Source organism: Somniosus microcephalus, unplaced genomic scaffold (genome assembly GCF_052327205.1).
Source record: "Somniosus microcephalus isolate GS21.2 unplaced genomic scaffold, FLI_Smic_1.0 unresolved_chr1, whole genome shotgun sequence".
Lineage (NCBI taxonomy): Eukaryota > Metazoa > Chordata > Chondrichthyes > Squaliformes > Somniosidae > Somniosus > Somniosus microcephalus.
The window spans coordinates 37,454,235-37,462,081 of record NW_028225179.1 but is presented as its reverse complement, the minus strand read 5'-3'; the positions used below and the strand labels follow the sequence as shown (position 1 = coordinate 37,462,081).

General features: G+C 54.4%; 1 long non-coding RNA gene across 1 annotated transcript in view; it reads left to right on the top strand.

Moving 5' to 3' along the window:
• LOC147094633 (uncharacterized) overlaps nt 1-7,847 on the top strand; it is a 15,294-nt gene continuing 7,447 nt past the window's right edge. Inside the window, exons 1-2 of the long non-coding RNA XR_015074624.1 lie at nt 1-127; nt 6,253-6,288. This is a non-coding gene — a long non-coding RNA (uncharacterized LOC147094633). The remainder of the gene's footprint in view (nt 128-6,252; nt 6,289-7,847) is intronic.

Genomic DNA, 7,847 nt, shown 5'->3' with positions numbered 1-7,847 from the left:
CAACAGCGGAAGTGATGGGGGAAACTAGGAAGTGAAGTGGGAAACCAGGAAGTGAAGAGGCTGCCGATGGAGCCTGCTGTCATAATGGACGTCTCCAGCAGGGGGGGGTCCCCCTCAGTGTCATCAGGTGAGGCTGGGACCCCTCAGTTGGCCTCAGGACCAATTGGTGGGGGAGAGAGAGCTAGAGCTGGCCTCAGGACCAATGGGTGGGGGAGAGGGAGCTTGATTTGGCCTCAGGACCAATTGGTGGGGGAGAGAGAGCTAGACTTGGACTCAGGACCAGTTGGTGGGGGAGAGTGAGCTAGAATTGGCCTCAGGACCAATTGGTGGGGGAGAGGGAGCTAGAGTTGGCCTCAGGACCAATTGGTGGGGAAGAGAGAGCTAGAATTGGCCTCAGGACCAATTGGTGGGGAAGCGAGAGCTAGAGTTGGCCTCCGGACCAATTGGTGGGGAAGCGAGAGCTAGAGTTGGCCTCAGGACCAATTGGTGGGGAACAAGGGAGAAAGAAAGTCTTGTATTTCGAAAGCGCCTTTCACGACCTCCGGACCTACCAAAGCGCTTTACAGCCAATGAAGTACTTTTGAAGTGCGGTCGCTGTTGTAATGTAGGAAACTCGGCAGCCAATTTGTGCACAGCAAGATCCCACAAACAGCAATGTGATAAATGATCAGATAATCTGATTTAGTGATGTTAGTTGAGGGATAAATATTGGCCCCAGGACACTGGGGAGAACTCCCCCCCCCCACCCCCAGCTTTACATCGACATAGTGCCCCTCCGACGGTGTGGCGCTCCCTCAGTACCGCCCCTCCGACAGTGCGGTGCTCCCTCAATACCGCCCCTCCGACAGTGCGGCGCTCCCTCAGTACCGCCCCTCCGACAGTGCGGTGCTCCCTCAGTACTGCCCCTCCGACAGTGCGGCGCTCCCTCAGTACTGCCCCTCCGACAGTGCGGCGCTCCCTCAGTGCTGCCCCTCCGACAGTGCGGCCCTCCCTCAGTACTGCCCCTCCGACAGTGCGGCGCTCCCTCAGTACTGCCCCTCCGACAGTGCGGCGCTCCCTCAGTACTGCCCCTCCGACAGTGCGACGCTCCCTCAGTACCGCCCCTCCGACAGTGCGGCCCTCCCTCAGTACTGCCCCTCCGACACTGCTGCGCTCCCTCAGTACTGCCCCTCCGACAGTGCGGCCCTCCCTCAGTACTGCCCCTCCGACAATGCAGCGCTCCCTCAGTACCGCCCCTCCGATAGTGCAGCGCTCCCTCAGTACCGCCCCTCCGACAGTGCGCTGCTCCCTCAGTACTGCCCCTCCGACAGTGCAGTGTTCCCTCAGTACTACTCCGACAGTGCGGCGTTCCCTCAGTACTGCCCCTCCGACAGTGCGGCGCTCCCTCAGTACTGCCCCTCCGACATTGCGGCGTTCCCTCAGTACTGCCCCTCCGACAGTGCAGCGCTCCCTCAGTACCGCCCCTCCGACAGTGCGGTGCTCCCTCAATACTGCCCCTCCGACAGTGCGGCGCTCCCTCAGTACTACCCCTCCGACAGTGCGGTGCTCCCTCAGTACCGCCCCTCCGACAGTGCGGCGCTCCCTCAGTACCGCCCCTCCGACCGTGCGGCGCTCTCTCAGTACCGCCCCTCCGCCAGTGCGGCGCTCCCTCAGTACTGACCCTCTGACATTGCGGTGCTCCCTCAGTACTGCCTCTCTGACAGTGCGGCACTTCCTCAGTACTGACCCTCCGACAGTGCGGCGCACCCTCGGTTCTACCCCTCCGACAGTGCAGCACTCCCTCAGTACTGCCCCTCCGTCAGTGCAGCATTCCCTGAGTACTGCCCCTCCGTCAGTGCAGCACTCCCTCAGTACTGCCCCTCCGACAGTGCGGCGCTCCCTCTGTACTGCCCCCTCCGACAGTGCGGCGCTCCCTCAGTACTGCCCCTCCGACAGTGTGGCCCTCCCTCAGTACTGCCCCTCCGACAGTGCTGGGCTCCCTCAGTACTGCCCCTCCGACAGTGTGGCACTCCCTCAGTACTGCCCCTCTGACAGTGCGGCGCTCCCTCAGTACTGCCCCTCTGACAATGCAGCGCTTTCTCAGTACCGCCCCTCCAACAGTGCGGCGCTCCCTCAGTACTGCCCTCCGACAGTGCGGCGCTCCCTCAGTACCGCCCCTCCGACAGTGCGCCGCTCCCTCAGTACTGCCCCTCTGACAGTGCGGCACTCCCTCAGTACTGCCCCTCCGACATTGCGGCGCTCCCCCAGTACCGCCCCTCTGACAGTGCGGCGTTCCCTCAGTACTACCCCTCCGACATTGCGGCACTACCTCAGTACTGCCCCTCCGACAGTGCGGCGCTCCCTCAGTACTGCTGCTCCGACAGTGCGGCTCTCCCTCAGTACTGCCCCTCCCACAGTGCGGCGCTCCCTCAGTACTGCCCCTCCCACAGTGCAACACTCCCTCAGTACTGCCCCTCCGACAGTGCGGCGCTCCCTCAGTACTGCCCCTCCGACAGTGCGGCGCTCCCTCAGTACTGCCCCTCCGACAGTGCGGCGCTCCCTCAGTACTGCCCCTCCGACAGTGCGGTGCTCCCTCAGTACTGCCCCTCCGACAGTGCGGCGCTCCCTCAGTACTGCCCCTCCGACAGTGCAGCGCTCCCTCAGTACTGCCCCTCCGACAGTGCGGCACTCCCTCAGTACTGCCCATCCGACAGTGCGGTGGTCCCTCAGTACTGCCCCTCCGACAGTGCGGCACTCCCTCAGTACTGCCCCTCCGACAGTGCGGCGCTCCCTCAGTACTGCCCCTCCGACAGTGCGGCGCTCCCTCAGTACTGCTGCTCCGACAGTGCGGCTCTCCCTCAGTACTGCCCCTCCCACAGTGCAGCACTCCCTCAGTACTGCCACTCCCACAGTGCGGCGCTCCCTCAGTACTGCCCCTCCCACAGTGCAACACTCCCTCAGTACTGCCCCTCCGACAGTGCGGCGCTCCCTCAGTACTGCCCCTCCGACAGTGCGGCGTTGCCTCAGTACTGCCCCTCCGACAGTGCGGCGTTCCCTCAGTACTGCCCCTCCGACAGGGCGGTGCTCCCTGGGTTATGGGGCTCGAACTGAAACGGGACCAACATCCTTGCGGGGAGGTTTGCTAGTACTGTTGGGGGGGGTGGGGTTTAAACTAACTTGGCAGGGAGGTGGGATACGGAGTGGTGCTATAGTAGGGGATGATGCACAGCCAAATATAGAGCAAAAAACAAGTCAGGCTGGAAGGCAGAGCAAATATGTAACGGCACAGGGGAGTATGGCAAGGCTGGATGGCATTTATTTTAATGCAAGGAGTCTTGCGAGTAAGGCAGATGAATTGGAGCTGTTGATGAACACATGGCAGTATGATATTGTTGCTATCACAGAGACGTGGTTGAGGGAGGGGCAGGACTGGCAGCTCAATATTCCGGGGTATAGAATCTTCAGGCGAGACAGAGGGGGGTGTAAAAGAGGAGGGGGTGTTGCAATATTAATCAAGGAGTCAATTACTGCTGTAAGGAGGGATGATATCTTAGCAGGTTCCTCTCATGAGGCCATATGGGTATAACTTAAAAACAAAAAGGGGGCAAGCACTTTGCTGGGAGTGTACTATAGGCCCCCAAACAGTCGGGGAGATAGAGGAACAGATATGAACGCAAATCTCAGAGAAGTGTAGAAATAATAGGGTAATAATAGTAGGAGATTTCAACTTCCCCAATATTAACTGGAATAGTCAGAGTGTGAAAGGCTTAGAGGGTGCGGAATTCTTAAAGTGCATCCAGGAGAGCTTTTTGAGCCAGCATGTAGAAAGTCCTACAAGAGAGGGGGCGGTACTGGACCTAATTCTAGGGAATGTAGCCAGGCAAGTGGTGGAAGTATCAGTAGGAGAGCATTTTGGTGACAGTGACCATAATTCGGTGAGATTTAAGGTCGTCATGGAAAAGGACAAAGATGGACCGGAAATAAAGGTTCTAAATTGGGGGAAGGCCGATTTTAGTATGATAAGGCAGGATTTGGCCTAAGTGGACTGGGATCAGCTACTTGTAGGAAAATCCACATCAGAGCAGTGGGAGTCTTTCAGAAAGGAAATAGAGAGAGTACAACGCCAACATGTTCCTGTAAAGGTCAAGGGTGGGACCAACAAGCCCAGGGAACCCTGGATGTCAAGGGATATACAAGAATGGATTAGGAAAAAAAGGGAGGCTTTTGGCAGATACAAAGGACTAAAAACAGTGGAAGCCCTAGAGGAGTATAGAAAGTGCAGGGGGGTACTTAATAAAGAAATTAGGAGAACGAAGAGGGGGCATGAAAAAACACTGGCAGGCAAAATAAAGGAAAATCCCAAGGGCAAGAGGATAACCAGGGAAAGAGTAGGGCCCATTTGGGACCAAAGTGGCAATCTGTGTGTAGAGCCGGAAGATGTAGGTGAGGTTTTAAATGAATATTTTGCATCTGTGTTCACTATGGAGAAGGACGATGTAGGCATAGAAATCAGGCAGGGGGATTGTGATATACTTGAACAAATTAGTATTGAGAGGGAGGAGGTACTAGCGGTTTTAGCGAGCTTAAAAGTGGATAAATCCCCAGGCCCAGACGAGATGTATCCCAGGCTGCTGTGTGAGGCAAGGGAGGAGATTGCAGGGGCTCTGACACAAATTTTCAGAACCTCTGTGGCCACAGGGGAGGTGCCAGAGGACTGGAGGACAGCTAACGTAGTGCCATTATTCAATAGTAGTAGGGATAAATCAGGGAATTACAGGCCAGTGAGCCTAACATCAGTGGTAGGGAAATTATTGGAAAATATTCTGAGGGACAGAATTAGTCTCCACTTGGAGAGGCAAGGATTAATCAAGGATAGTCAGCATGACTTTGTCAGGGGGAGATCATGTCTGACCAATTTGATTGAATTTTTCGAGGGGGTGACTAGGTGTGTGGATGAGGGTAGTGCAGTTGATGTAGTCTACATGGACTTCAGTAAGGCTTTTGACAAAGTCCCGCATGGGAGACTGGTCAAGAAGGTAAGAGCCCATGGGATCCAGGGCAATTTGGCACATTGGATCCAAAATTGGCTTAGTGGCAGGAGGCAGAGGGTGATGGTCGAAGGTTATTTTTGTGACTGGAAGCCTGTGTCCAGTGGTGTACCGCAGGGATCGGTGCTGGGTCCTTTGCTGTTTGTAGTGTACATTAATGATTTAGATATGAATGTAGGAGGTATGATCAGTAAGTTCGCAGATGACACGAAAATTGGTGGGGTGGTAAATAGCGAGGAGGGAAGCCTCAGGCTACAGGACGATATAGACGGGTTGGTCAGATGGGCAGAACAGTGGCAAATGGAATTTAACCCTGAAAAGTGTGAGGTGATGCATTTTGGGAGGACTAACAAGGCAAGGGAATACACAATGAATGGTAGGACCCTAGGAAGGACAAAGGATCAGAGGGACCTTGGTGTGCATGTACATAGATTCCTGAAAGCAGCAGGACAGGTAGATAAGGTGGTTAAGAAGGCATATGGGATACTTGCCTTCATTAGCCGAGGCATAGAATATAAGAGCAGGGAGGTTATGATGGAGCTGTACAAACGCTAGTTCGGCCACAGCTGGAATACTGTGTGCAGTTCTGGTCGCCACACTATAGGAGGGATGTGATTGCATTGGAGAGGGTGCAGAGGAGATTCACCAGGATGTTACCTGGGTTGGAGAGCTTCAGCTATGAAGAGAGACTGGACAGGCTGGGGTTGTTTTCCTTGGAGCAGAGAAGGCTGAGGGGGGACCTGATTGAGGTGTACAAAATTATGAGGGGCATAGATAGGGTAGATAGAAAGGAACTTTTCCCCGTAATAGAGGGGTCAATAACAAGGGGGCATAGTTTCAAGGTAAGGGGCAGGAGGTTTAGAGGGGATTTGAGGAATAACTTTTTCACCCAGAGGGTGGTTGGAATCTGGAACTCACTGCCTGAAAGGGTGGTAGAGGCAGGAACCCTCACAACATTCAAGAAGCATTTAGATGAGCACTTGAAACGCCATAGCATACAAGGCTACGGACCAAGTGCTGGAAAATGGGATTAGAATAGACAGGGCTTGATGGCCGGCGCGGACACGACGGGCCGAAGGGCCTCTTTCTGTGCTGTATAACTCTATCTATGAGTCTCTGGGAGTTTGTGGGGCTCGAACCCATGACCTTGTGACAGGGGTAGGGACTCTGGATGGCCCCCTGAACCCCGCAATCTCTCACACTCTCTCTCTTTCTCTCACTCCAGATGAATCTGACGTTTGCACGCCAAACCAAATTCCAGGTAAGAGACAACCGGATAAATCTCCCCAATCGGTCAAGTCTCCAACTAGAGCAGTCAGGAAGGGCAGGAGCTGCTTGCGAGACTCGATCGAACTCTTTGAGGGGGTGAGAGATACGGCACAGAAGGAGGCCATTCGGCCCATTGTGCCTGTGCCGGCTCTTCGAAAGAGCTCTCCAATTAGTCCCCGCACTCCTCCTCTTCCCCCGTAGCCCTGTAACTTTTTCCTTTGAAGTGGTTATCCAATTCCCTTTTGAAAGTTACTATTGAATCTGCTTCCACCGCCCTTTCAGGCAGCGCGTTCCAGATCACAACAACTCGCTGCGTAAAAAACATTCTCCTCATCTCCCCTCTGTTCTTTTGCCAATCACCTTAAATCTGTGTCCTTTGGTTACCGACCCTCCTGCCACTGGAAACAGTTTTCTCCTTATTTACTCTATCAAACACCTCTATCAAATCTCCTCTTAACCTTCTCTGCTCCAAGGAGAACAATCCCAGCTTCTCCAGTCTCTCCACATCACTGAAGTCCCTCATCCCTGGTACCATTCTGGTCAATCTCTCCCTTAACCTTCTCTGCTCCAAGGAGAACAACCCCAGCTTCTCCAGTCTCTCCACATCACTGAAGTCCCTCATCCCTGGTACCATTCTGGTCAATCTCCCCTTAACCTTCTCTGCTCTAAGGAGAACAATCCCAGCTTCTCCAGTCTCTCCACATCACTGAAGTCCCTCATCCCTGGTACCATTCTGGTCAATCTCCCCTTAACCTTCTCTGCTCTAAGGAGAACAACCCCAGCTTCTCCAGTCTCTCCACATCACTGAAGTCCCTCATCCCTGGAACCATTCTGGTCAATCTCCTCTGCACCCTCTCCAAGGTCTTGACATCCCTTCCTATAGTGCGGTGCCCAGAATTGGACACAAGACTCCAGCTGGGGCTGAACCAGTGTTTTATAAAAGGGTTCAGCAATAAATTCCTGGCCTTTGTACTGTATGCCTCTATTAATAAAAACCACGGAACCCGTGGGCACTTTTTAAAACAGCCTTCAGAACTTCGTCCCGCCACCCTTCAAAGATTTGTGTACACACACCCCCAGGTCACCCTGTTCCTGCATCCACTTTAAAATTGTTCTATTTAGTTCACATGACAACGGCCAGTCCAAGGGTTGACATTAACTTAACGAAAGAATTAGGAGCAGGAGTCGGCCATTCGGCCCCTCGAGCCTGCTCCGCCATTCAGTAAGATCATGGCTGATCTTCTACCGCAACTCCACTTCCCCACCCGATCCCCATATCCCTCGATTCCCCTCGAGTCCAAAACTCTATCGATCTCAGCCTTGAATATACTCAATGACTGAGCCTCCACCGCCCTCTGGGGCAGAGAATTCCAAAGATTCACCGCCCTCTGAGTGAAGAAATTCCTCCTCATCTCAGTCCTAAATGGCCGACCCCTTATTCTGAGACTGTGACCCCCCTGGTTCTAGACTCTCCAGCCAGGGGAAACATCCTCCCTGCATCTACCCTGTCAAGCCCATCTCCCCCCTCTCGCTCCCTCTCCCTTCTCTCCC